Here is a 12594-nt window from a genome sequence, read left to right on the forward strand (position 1 = left end):
AGAATCTTGTTACTCTCTGGGATTCCGGAATCTTGCTATTCTTTGAGATTCTATATCGAATGTTGCTACTCCTTGGGTTTTGACCAGGTACTAGTGACCTGGATTGGCCACCGTGAGAATGGGCTACTGGGCTTGATTGACCATTGGTCTGACCCACTAAGGCTAGTCTTTTGTTCTTACATGTTAAGTGTTATTTATCTTGCTTGATCTTGCACATAGGAGTGTGATTTCTCCAGCTGCACAATTCCAAAGTGAAAAACTGAAAAAAATATATGAGTCCACAGTGGCGTAGCGAGGGCGAGAGGTGCTTGTGGCAGTGGCGTCCCTCCTCCGCCCTCTCCTCTGCCCCCACCCCCATCTGCTGCGCACACCCCTTCACTTCCTCTGTACCTCTAACATTCCTGGTGCGATCAGCAACCCCCAACCTGCTCCTCACAGCAGCGTCAGCTTTTCCTCTGACATCACTTCCTAAGCGTGGGTCCAGGAAGTGACATCAGAGGAAGAGCCGAAGTTGGAGCGAGCAGCAGGTTGGAGCTGCTGCTCATACCCAGAATGTTAAAAAAGGATGCAGGCATGGGTGCCAGTGCCCCCACCAACACTGCACTGGGGCGGATCGCCTCCCCCTTGCACTACACCACTGAAAGCCTATACAACTCTCTGTCTCCAAGTTCAACACGTTCAGTCCAACAAACAAATACAAAAAGTCATCTCTTCCTTATACACAAGCTCTACAAAAGAGGGTACAATTAACCAAATTACTCATCTCAAAAAGTATTTAATACATATAATATAACTAGATAGGTTTTTATTTAAATTAGTCTGTGTGTATTATTTCATTTCTCCAGTTCTAACAAACATACAGTGGAACCTTGGTTTACGATCATAATTCGTTCCAGAAGCATGCTCGAAAACCAATTTACTCGTATATCAAAGCGAGTTTCCCCATAGAAAGTAAGGGAAACTCGCTTGATTCGTTCCTCCTCCCATCCTCCCCGCCGGCCACCGGCGCTGCTCCACCCCACCCCCAAAAGACCCCCCCAACCCCGAGGCCACTAGTGTGCTTCTATAGCATCCCCCCTTTGTGAACGCCCCCCAACCCGCGCGAACTGGCATCCCCGCCCGCCCAAACTGCAAGCTTACCCCCCCAATGTGGCACCGGCATGCAGCACCAAGCCACAGGAGGTGACGGTGCCCGAAGATCGTGCCTCTCCTCCGACTGGGCCTTGAGCATCTGCGCATGCTCAAGGCCTTCTACCTCCCGCCTCTCTGCGAGCTGACCAGCAATTATTTCTCTCAAGAAACTGCTCTTATCTGGATACTGGTCTTCTTGTTCCACTGTTTTGCTAGCCTAGAAGTACGGACCACTTGGACACATCATTGGCACCAACAATCAACAGTTGGCACTCCTAATTAATGTAAGCGGGCTGCATCCATTGATCTGGCATAAGTGATGTTGCCTAACTTTTGGCATGCCAAAGTGTGTTTACGCTAGTTATTCTTTGACAACTTAAGCCTACCCAAGTGCCATTACAAATTTGGCGCTATACATGCCCCACTGGGGCACTTACATTTAAGCGCAGTTATAGAATTGCTTCTGTCTCTTCCCTACTTATACAAAAATCTTCAATTACTCGCTGAAACCAAATAAAATCAGACTCGGTATGCAATGAAGCTGGTACAGAATTCCAAAACATAGGGTCCGCAACCCAAAAAGATGATACAAAGTTATTCAGAGTGGTAAAGACGCAGAAGAATTGTGAAGACCTGCAACGTGACATAAACACGCATGAGAAATGGGCTGCCATATGGCAAATGAGGTTTAACATAGATAAGTGTAAGGTGATGCGTGCCGGTAACAAAAATCTTATTCACGAATACAGGATGTCTGGTGCAGTACTTGGAGAGACCCCCCCCAGGAAATAGATCTGGGAGTACTGGTCGACAAGTCGATGAAGCCATCAGCGCAATGCGAAAAGGGCGAACAGAATGCTAGTAATGATTAAGAAGGGGGATCACGAGCAGATCGGAGAAGGTTATCATGCCGCTGTACCGGGCCATAGCCATGGGCTCCCACCTGGAATACTACGTCCAGCATTGGTTGCTGTACATGAAGAAGGACACGGTACTACTCGAAAGGGTCCAGAGAAGAGCGAGTAAAATGGTTAAGGGGCTGGAGGAGTTGCCGTACAGTGAGAGATTAGAGAAACTGGGCCTCTTCTCCCTTGAAAAGAGGAGACTGAGAGGGGACATGATTGAAACCTTCAAGATAATGAAGGGAATAGACTTTAGTAGATAAGGACAGGTTATTCACCCTCTCCAAGGTAGAGAGAATGAGAGGGCACTCTCTAAAGTTGAAAGGGGATAGATTCCGTACAAACGTAAGGAAGTTCTTCTTCACCCAGAGAGTGGTGGAAAACTGGAACGCTCTTCCGGAGTCTGTCATAGGGGGAAAACACCCTCCAGGGATTCAAGACAAAGTTAGACAAGTTCCTGCTGAACCAGAACGTACGCAGGTAAGGCTAGTTTCAGTTGAGACACTGATCTTTGACCTCCGCCGCGAGAGTGGACTGCTGGGCATGATGGACCACTGGTCTGATCCAGCAGCGACAATTCTTATATTCTTAAGCAAAAAAAAAAAAACACCAAATACCAAAACCAACATCTTGCTTAGCTGCGTTTCTACATTAGCTAGAACCATCTTTTTGGAAAGGCTCAACAAGCTTATTAATTTGGAGAACATAAAAGCATTACTGGTACCCCGATTTCCTTGGTGATGAAACATTCGAGCAACATTTTCAGGTCATCTTCCAGACGCCCATTTGTCTACACTTCACAGCTTCCAGTCTTTAAGTGCACAGCTTAAAGCCATTTTTAGGGTTTATAGAATTCTATAAGGCACAGGGCGACTGCTGTACGTGAAGTTTAGCATCTTCCCACCTTGACTTATTTGCAGACCCCCCCCCCCTGCTTTCATGCGTGTCAAGATAATTCGAGCTCGCTCCCCGATAGGAGCTTAAAACTCCAATTTTCACACAGTTACACTGGCTTCCTGTTCTGCGTATCGAATTCGAAACTTTTGTGCTTGATTTTCAAATTACTGAAAAGACAAAAGGTCCCGTCGTCTTGCATTACCATTTCGTTTTTATCAGCCAGAGAGAACTTTGCGCTCTGAGAATCAGATGAAACTTGAAATTCTGTCAATTAATGTAGTCAGATCAACAAGAATTTGTCAATCTATGCTATCAATACAGGAGCAGTACTGTGGAATTCGCTACCGACTGAAATTAAGCAGTCTGACGGGAAGCAATTTAGAGAAGTCATAAAAAAACTATCCCCGCCCCCTTTTACTAAACTGTGATAGTGGTTATTAGCGCAGGGAGCCGCGCTGCTCCCGACGCTCATAGAGTTCCTATGAGTGTCGGGAGCAGCGCGGAGCATTCAATGCCACTCCCTACACCAGGGGTAGGGAACTCCGGTCCTCGAGAGCCGTATTCCAGTCGGGTTTTCAGGATTTCCCAATGAATATGCATTGAAAGCAGTGCATGCACATAGATCTTATGCATATTCATTGCGTAAATCTTGAAAACCCAACTGGAATATGGCTCTCAAGGACCGGAGTTCCCTACCCCTGTCCTACACTAATAACTGCTACTGTGGTTTTGTAAAAAGGGGGGGGAGGGTATTTTATTTGAGAGGGAATATAAATGAATTGATTTTGGGGGGGAGGGGCAGGCAAGCCTTTTTTCATGTTTCTATATATACAGTGTAGTAAATACATGAAAAAGTGTACATTTTAGTATGTTATAATTGTAGGTTGAATATTTGTTTGACATTAGTTATTACGAATGTTACGTAACCCGCTCAGAACTGTGGATGGAGCAGGCTATAAAATTTTTAAATAAATAAATATTTCACTCATCAATTTGATCCTAGGTGAATATACAAAAATTCAATAGCACAATAAACATTTTTATCCTACTACTATTTATTATTTCTTTAGCGCTGTATATTACAAATTATATCAAAGAGGACAAAACTGATGTATCTATACACGTTACTCAGGTTGGGAATTACAAAACATTTATGGGTTCTTCAAGCCCAAGTTTATTAAAACTTTCTAACCAGAGTTGAGATTGTGATGTCATAATGTCTCATTCCACTAATAAGAGCCAACCTCATCAGTGATGTCACAATGGGTTCCTTATCCTATACTTGGCTCACATAAGAATCAGAGTATGAATGGGCTCAGCCAATGACCCTCAAGCCTTGCATTGAAGAATGCTGGTGTAGAAGGACTAAGGTTGAGACAGACACTAAAGAATGACACGGGATGGTTTCCCGCGGTTATCCGCAGGGCGGGGACAAATGCTGTCACCGTGTCATTCTCTACAAGTTGTCACCAACTTGGTCTCTCTTGTAGTTGCTGAAGGGAAGTAGGGAGGTCAATAACTCCTTATCTTTTGTTGTTGCAAAATTACATGCATTTATGTGTGGGAGGGGGGGCAGCACATCAGAACAGGGTTACAGTTTTCTGGCTTCAGGCGGCTGTTTTCTCCAGAGAGAGTGACCCCTGACCCCTAGCATGCTACATTCTGATCAGAGGTTGCCGACCTCGTTTCTCCTATAGCAGATGCACTGCCACGGTGACAATGCCAGTTAAGAAACACAACGACCCGAGGTCAGCCCTCAACATTTTTCATTTTAAAAAGAGTGCCATTAGCAAGCCCAAACTTCCTTCAAAGTCTGTGCCACGTTTCCTCAAAATGCACTTATCAGCTGTGCTTCTCCGACATTAGCTTTTGCACGGTGTCAATTCCCTCAAATACACCATGCTCGCCAAGGAATCCCAGCCAACACAGCAGAAGCAAGACTTACTCTCTCTTGGGTCAGAAATATACACTGCAAAAACCTCTAACACACGAGCCATTTAATAATTCCAAAAGACTCCCTGTACTATTCAAAATAGGCTATGATATTTCATACAAATATATATTTCTTTTTTTAGTATGTGGGGACCATCAGATAAAGGGCAAGTTAAGTCATACCCAACACATAGCAATTTCATTTGAGGCTGAAAGATGAAATTCATACGAATCATTAATATGAGTCTATTTTGATAGTAGAAGTTTATTTTGAATGATTATAAGGCTGAGGTTTTTGTGATCTTTAAACCTGAAACCTGATGTCACCTGTTAAGATGATAGATATTGGTGATATTTGGTCTTAATTTGACAAAATGGCTTCCCACCAAAACATACAAGGTCATGCATTTGGGTTGCAAAAACCCAAAGGAACCGGTACAGTTTAAAGGGTGAAGAACTTATGTGCCCGACAGAAGAGAGGGATTTGGGTATGATTGTATGTGATGATCTTTAGGTGGTCAAACAGCTTGAAAAGGTGACTGCGAAAGCTAGAAGGATGCTAGGGTGCATAGGAAGAGGTATGACCTGTAGGAAAAAGGAGGTATTGATGCCCCGGTATAAGTGACGAATTGATAACATTTTCACGTTCACTTTCGGAGGTTCGTATTCTTTTATATATTCTGGTCTTAATCATTTAGGATCGGCAAACCCCATCGGTGTTCCTTCTTCTGTTTAGTGAATCGATGGCTTCCTACTTATGCATGGCATTTTCCCTCATTTGCATGTGCGGATCGGATCGCAGATTGATCGCACAGCTGTTTAGTGAATCTAGCTGGGGAACAATCGGGTCGGGAAATGACTGCAAAACCATCAGTACACGATCGGTAAGTTTAGTGAATCTTAGCGCAGGGGTGGGCAACGAGGGCTGTAATCCAGTCGTTTTTTTAGGATTTCCCCAATGAGATCCATTTGCATACAATGGGAGGCAGGGCGTGCAAATAGATCTCATGCATGCTCATTGGGGAAATCCTGAAAACCCGACTGGATTCCAGCCCTTGTTGCCCACCCCTGAGAGCCCAAAGGTCACTCCACTCAGGAGGTTTACAAAATCCTGTCATACCCCCAGCCCCCTCAGCCATCTCTTCACTAAACTGAAGAATCAACCTCCATAGCCTTTCCTCGCAAATCATTCCATCCCCTTAAATCATTTTGGGCATCCTCTTTGTTCCTTTCCTAATTCCACCATCTCTTCTGAGATGAATTTTGTGTGAAATTCTGGTAATTGCAAGATGATAAAACTATTAAGACGATAATACCTCTAATTCTCTATTTCTAATTATTCCTAACTTCTCATTTGCATTTTTGGCCAACACTACCAGACCCTGAGCCAAAGATTTCTATGTACTGTTCATGATGTCCTCGGGATCCTTTTCCTGGGTCTTCTGCAATTTCACAGTCTACATGCAATTTAACGATTTTGAATAGTTTTGTGTCGTCTGCAAAATTTTTATCACCTTGCTCGTTGTTCCCATTTCCAGATCATTTATAAATGTCTGCCTTCCTCCAGCGAGAGAGAGAGGGCTTATTTAAACCTACTCTTTTTCTATTTTACCATTTCCCAATCCACAACAGAATATTGTTTCCTATCCCATAACATTTTAAATTCTATAGGTGTATCTCATGAAGAACGGAGTGGAGAAGGAGCCTAATGACAGTGCAGGGGGCGGAGAATTTGGAGAAGGATCAAGGGTCACTGATTTAATACAGTGCCAGTGATAAAAGCATCTACCGTGGCATCATAAGGGGGAGGGGGAAATTATTGCTAAAAATTAGTATCAATTAGTTATACATGTAAATTTAGGCCCAGGCTCTGCACCTAGATTTTACATGTGAATCAAAAAAGTGGGCTCAGAAAAGGGTAAGGGGTATTAGTCACACGTATAATTATAGACTAAGAGCAACTGTATTTAAATTTAAGGACACGCATTTACACCACATTTTCATTGGTGCAAATGGCCAAGCCTAAATTTAGCTTGGAAACAAACAGGAGAAACTGCCTTCACATCAGCGAACAGCAACAAAGGTGACCAATTGGTTTTCAGTCTCTTTTGTTAAGATGGACTCGACACGATCGTGTTTCGGCCCACGAAGGGCCTGCCTCAGGAGCCTTTTCATAAATCGAATCGTACAAAGTCTACAAAAAATTCACCACATTCTATAAACAAAAACTGCAGCTCAGAGTTTTTGTTTACAGAATGTGGTGAATTTTTGTGGACTTTGTACGATTCGATTATGAAAAGACTCCTGAGGCAGGCCCTTCGTGGGCCGAAACACGATCGTGTCGAGTCCATCTTAATAAAAGAGACTGAACACTAATTGGTCACCTTTGTTGTTGTTGGGTTTGCTGCTCCAAGCCTAAATTTAGTCACGTTCCTGGGCCTAACTAAATATGGTCTATAGAATAGCGCTTTTTTTTGTACACTATATAAAATTCAGCCCAAACCGGCTCATTTTTGTCTACATGAATAGAACTGCTAATCAATGTGATGGATGTGCTTGTTTCCGAGTGCAAATAACTCAAAACGTGGCTCGATAGTGGACAAGCACACACGCATTTCATCATCACCATCTGCATAGAAAGATGACGGCAGAAAAGGGCCACAGTCCATCAAGTCTGCCCACTCTATTGACCCACCCCATTGAGTCTGAGTGCTAGTGACCTAGTTCCTTAACTTGACCCTCGTAGGGATCCCACGTGGATGTCCCATTTATTCTTAAAATCGAGCACGCTGGTGGCCTTGATCACCTGCACCGGAAGTTTGTTCCAGTGATCTACCACCCTTTCCGTGAAGAAATACTTCCTGGTGTCACCACTAAATTTCCCCCCTCTGAGTTTGAGCGGGTTCCCCCTTGTGACCGAGGGTCTCTTGGGAAAGAATATATCGTTTTCCACCTCGACACGACCAGTGACGTACTTAAATGTCTCAATCATGTCACCCCTTTCTCTGCGCTCCTCCAGGGTGTAGAGCTGCAGTTTGCCCAGTCTTTCTTCGTATGAGAGACCCTTGAGTCCGGCGACCATCCTAGTGGCTATCCGCTGGGATGGTCGCCGGACCATTCCATCTGCAGTCAGTTCTCTTTTTTTAAACTTAATTTCTATAAGATCCAAAATGGTAACAAAGCCTTGATTGCTTTGTTGCTCAAATTAGGATAACTAGTGCATTAAAAATAGAGATAAAAGATAAAATTACTTGCCGTTAGTTTTCAAGGACCAATCAAGGCAAAGAATAACGCTTGTCTGGGCGGTTGTATTCTGATGAATGCAGACGCTCGTAAGACAGACAGACTTGCTTATGCGATGTACACGTCATCTATTCTAGCGTATGCTTATGAAGGGAATTTTTTTTTTTTAATCAAAGTTAAATTCTGAAATCTCTCTTGGCACACCCAGAATCTCTTCGGGGCACACCAGTTTGAGAGACACTGATCTCTCTTGTCTTGCTAGGCCTTCCTCCCCATTATAGATTCTTTGGGCTTGTCCCATGTTTTCATGAAGTCGGTCTTCATCTCCTCCACCTAGTGGCCATTTCATGTACTGTATTCAACACTTTTTCTGTATTTCCTTAAGAATCCTCACGAGTCTATCCTCTCACTCATGAGCTTCCCCTTCCATTGAAAGGCTCACAACTCCTGTGCATTTATATCATGGAGGTATTTAAATATCTACCATATCATCCCCTCTGCCGCTTTTATTCCAAAGTATACATATTGAGATCTTTATGCCTGTCCCCATAATGAACACCACTGACCATTTTAGTGGTCACTCTTAACCAACTTCGTCTTTTTGAAGGCGAGGTCTCCAGACTTGTACATAGTACCCCGGGCTGTTCCTCTCTGTATGCATCCATACATCATTCTGGTTTTTTTTCAGTCACCTTTTCTACTTGTTTGACCACTTTAAGATCATGGAATGCAATAATCCCCCCCCCCCCCCCGCCAAAAAAGAATAAACTACCTGAGCCTGTCTGCCACGCCCCTTCTCTTATTCAAAAGTAGGCTGAAAACCCATTTTCGAGACAGTCTTCACCTCATAACCCTACTCCCCTCTGCTCACCACCCTAGACAGAGGTTTAACCATCCCCTCCGACTGTAACCCCTACCCTGGCATCCTGTTTGTCCCTTGATTGTTTAGATTGTAAGCTCATTGGAGCATGGACCATCTCCTTTATGTTTCTATACGTCTGGGAGCACTCTAGAAGTAAAATAGTAATAATTCACCCCACACTGTACCACTTTCTCAGTTTATTGCAGCCCAAATGCATGACTCTTTTTTAAAGCATTAAACCTTAGCTGCAAAGACCTAGACCAGACATGGGCAACGCCGGTCCTCGAGGGCCGGAATCCATTCGGGTTTTCAGGATTTCCCCAGTGAATATGCATGAGATCTATTTGCATGCACTGCTTTCAATGCATATTCATTGTAATAGTGATGAGGATGGTTCTTAGGCATTGGTGGAATGAGGCATTATGACATCACAATCCAAGGGGCTGCTGAAAAGTTCTCAGCCCAACCAAGAAGAGAACGATGTGGAGCCATGAAACTTGCAAGTTATTCCAGACTTTTCTTGACACTTTTCGTTTCAATGAGGCAAATTTATCTAGTAAATGGGCACAAGTATAGGGAAACCAAGCCATTGTGACATCACCGATGAGGTTGGCTTTTAGGCATTGGTGGAATGAGGCATTATGATGTCACAATATGAGGGGCTGTTGAAAAGTTCTCAGCCCAACCAAGAAGAGAACGATGTGGAGCCATGAAACTGACAAGTTATTCCACACTTCTGGTTTCAATGAGGCAAATGCATCTAGCAAATGAGCACAAGTATAAGGAAACCAAGCCATTGTGACATCATCGATGAGGCTGGCTCTTATGTGTTTGTGGAATGAGGCATTATGACATCACAATAGGAGCCACTGAAACGTTCTCAGCCCAGCCAAGAAGAGAATGTGGAGCCATGAAACTTACAAGTTATTCCAGGCTTCTCTTGACACTTTTCAATGATATGTAATGATCCAAAAAGTATCAAGGAAAGTATGGAACAACTTGTAAGTTTCATGGCTCCACATTCTCTTCTTGGCTGGGCTGAGAACTTTTCAGCACTTCCTTGTCTGGGAAAATACCCATCTGAAGCTACCTCACTCCAAACCTTGGGCTCTTTCTCTTTGAAACGTTTGCACCCCCAAGCCCAGCTTTTCCCAAACTCGAAATCCTTCTTCCCTGCAAAAAATCTTGATGACAACCACCTCTTTAGAATATATTTGTACCCTAATCATTCACATTCCGACCCTCAAAACAAAAGACATATTGGGAAAGCAAAGGGACTAGTGGGAAATAGTTCATCTACTTAGGTCATAAAAGCCATTCATTGTGTTTCAAAATTTACACCAAAAATCACTCGTTCAACATTCCATCTGCTCCTTTCAGATCGTCCTAAACCCAAATCCCCTCCCCCCCCCCAAGCACTGACACCCTCAGACCAAAACTAGTGAAGAGGTGGCAAACCCTGCTAGTGACACGAGCGCCGATCGGATACAAAGTGACATTGTGGCATTTAGCACTAGGCAAGCGCCTACTCACCGGGGTGCCGGAAGGATTTCTTTCAGCAGGTTCCCCCCGAGAATCTTCTTTCGGGGGGGGAGGGGGGGACTGTGTTTCTGCAGGTTGGCTAGCGGAGAAAACGAAAAGAAAAAACCCCGGGTCCTCACTTTTTAAATCTATAATCCCTCCCCCTCCTGGGGGGGGGGGGCAAGCTTTGGTCCCAGCTATGCCCTCTCCACCCTCTCTTCACACCATTCTTTATCCTGTGACGGCTGAGTCTATAAATAGAAGCTCCCGGGGGCAGGGAGCTGCTCTTTCTCGGCCGCCGGTTTCGGAACAAAGGGACGCTTCAGACCCGCTCCGCTCCCTCTCCGGGCCGAATCTCGAACCAGCGAGAGCTCCAGAGCTGCCAATGGACTCTGCCTGCCAAGCTTTCACTTTTAAGGTGGAAGGGGCAGAGCGACTCCCACGTGGGGAGGGTTGGTTTTTTTTTTTTTTTTTTTTAAGGTGGCACGTCGTGAACGCTCAAGCCCAAATCTCTCTTTAAGCCCATTTTCCTTTTTATTCAGCTTTTCCTCATAGTTTTTGTGCCTTGGAATCATCAAGGCTTGACCTTAAAAACCGATCTAGGCCAGTGCCTGCTTTAAAATACCTTAGACGTGTGTGTTTTATGACAGGGGTAGACAATTCCGGTCCTTGAGAGCCGGAGCCAGGTCAGGTTTTCAGGATATCCGCAATAAATATGCATTAGATAGATTTGCATCTCAAGGAGGCAGTGCATGCAAATCCATCTCATGCATATTCATTGTGGAGATCCTGAAAACCTGACCTGGCTCCAGCTCTCGAGGACCGGAATTGCCTACCCCTGTTTTATGAGATTTATGGGAGCAAACCCTTCAAAGTCCGTAGGCCAGGGCTGCCCAAGTCCGCTCCTCGAGATCTACTGGCAGGCCAGGTTTTCAGGATTTCCCCAATGAATATGCATGAGAGAGAGATTTGCATACCAAGAAGGCAGTGCATATTCATTGTGGATATTCTGAAAACCTGGCCTGCCAGTAGATCTCAAGGACCGGACTTGGGCAGCCCTGCCATAGGCAGTGAACAATTGACACACTGGGTTTACAATTAACGCTCTTGACAGACCTGGTGCGAGTCTGAGCCGTAGAAAAAGCAGAGAAATAGAATTCACCTTAAATCAGGGGTGTCAAAGTCCCTCCTTGAGGGCTGCAATCCACTCAGGTTTTCAGGATTTCCCCAATGAATATGCATGAGATCTATTTGCGGGCACTGCTTTAATTGTATGCTAATAGATCTCATGCATATTCATTGGGGAAATCCTGAAAACTCGACTGGATTGCGGCTCTCGAGGAGGGACTTTGACACCCCTGCCTTAAACGAAAGCCAAAGGGCGTCGAGTGTGAGTTACGGCACTTGAGTAAGGCTCAGCGTCGGTGCATTAGTTCCCCATCGTTAGATTTCAGAGTTCACCAGCTGGTTTTAACTCCGTGTTTACAAAGTAAAGGCAGTAAGGAAAGCCAAGACTTTCTAGCCGCAGTGAGAGTGGTTCTTTGGGGGTCATTTACCCAGCCATCGGTTTTATACTCCTGCTTTCTTTGTTCAATTCTTAAACACACTTCCTGCTTTAAACGTGCCCGTGAACGATTATCACAAGCCGCTGCTTTGCAAAGCCCAAAACGGGGCTTTCCGAATGGACTGTATCCCGTAGAGATGTGCATTCTGTTTGCACTTCCGACTCGGAAAGTTTTAGGCAAGGGTGAGGGGGGGGGGGGGGTACCTTAAAAAAGCCGGGTGATTTACTGTTACCCAAGGGGCTCGCATTCAAAATGCTAGATACACAAAATACTAAGTTGTTATACTTTGTGTGTCTAAGTCAGGGGTAGGGAACTCCGGTCCTCGAGAGCCATATTCCAGTCAGGTTTTCAGGATTTCCCCAATGAATATGCATTGAAAGCAGTGTATGCAAATAGATCTCATGCATATTCATTGGGGAAATCCTGAAAACCCGACTGGAATACGGCTCTCGAGGACCGGAGTTCCCTACCCCTGGTCTAAGTGCTTTGAAAATGAGCCCCTTTAATCTCCGTGTGTAAACTAGGACTTGTGCCAAATAGC

At 44.6% G+C, this 12594-nt stretch overlaps 1 protein-coding gene across 2 annotated transcripts in view; it reads right to left on the reverse strand.

Annotated features, from left to right (window-relative positions):
- Nucleotides 1–10884, reverse strand: part of MRAS (muscle RAS oncogene homolog) — an 85253-nt gene extending 74369 nt beyond the window's left edge. Inside the window, exon 1 of one of the 2 annotated variants that reach the window (XM_033945949.1) lies at nt 10501–10884. The gene's annotated coding sequence lies outside the window, so the exon portion shown is untranslated. The remainder of the gene's footprint in view (nt 1–10500) is intronic. The other variant, XM_033945950.1, reaches the window with a different exon arrangement.
- Between the last annotated feature and the right edge of the window lie 1710 nt (nt 10885–12594).

Source organism: Geotrypetes seraphini, chromosome 5, assembly GCF_902459505.1.
Source record: "Geotrypetes seraphini chromosome 5, aGeoSer1.1, whole genome shotgun sequence".
NCBI classification, from domain to species: Eukaryota; Metazoa; Chordata; class Amphibia; order Gymnophiona; family Dermophiidae; genus Geotrypetes; species Geotrypetes seraphini.